The sequence below is a fragment of the Monopterus albus genome, unplaced genomic scaffold (genome assembly GCF_001952655.1).
Source record: "Monopterus albus unplaced genomic scaffold, M_albus_1.0 scaffold51.1, whole genome shotgun sequence".
In the NCBI taxonomy this organism is placed as follows: domain Eukaryota; kingdom Metazoa; phylum Chordata; class Actinopteri; order Synbranchiformes; family Synbranchidae; genus Monopterus; species Monopterus albus.
In genome coordinates, this window is record NW_018127931.1 from 5,810,755 (window position 1) to 5,811,030 (window position 276).

A 276-nucleotide genomic window follows, 5' to 3' on the forward strand; every position below is an offset into this window, starting at 1 on the left:
TTCTCCACCCACTCCAACCTGCCTGCACTCACCTCTTCACCTCTTTCCTACACTCCCCATCACACTGGACTGTTGACCCCAAATACTTAAACTCCTGCACCTTCTTGACCTCAGCCCCCTGTAACCTCACTGTTCCACTTCCCTCCCTCTCGTTCATACACATGTATTCTGTCTTACCACAACTGACTTTCATTCCTCTTCTTTCCAGAGCAGACCTCCACCTGCTCTCTGCTCTCACTACAGATCACAATGTCATCCGCAAACATCATTGTCCAC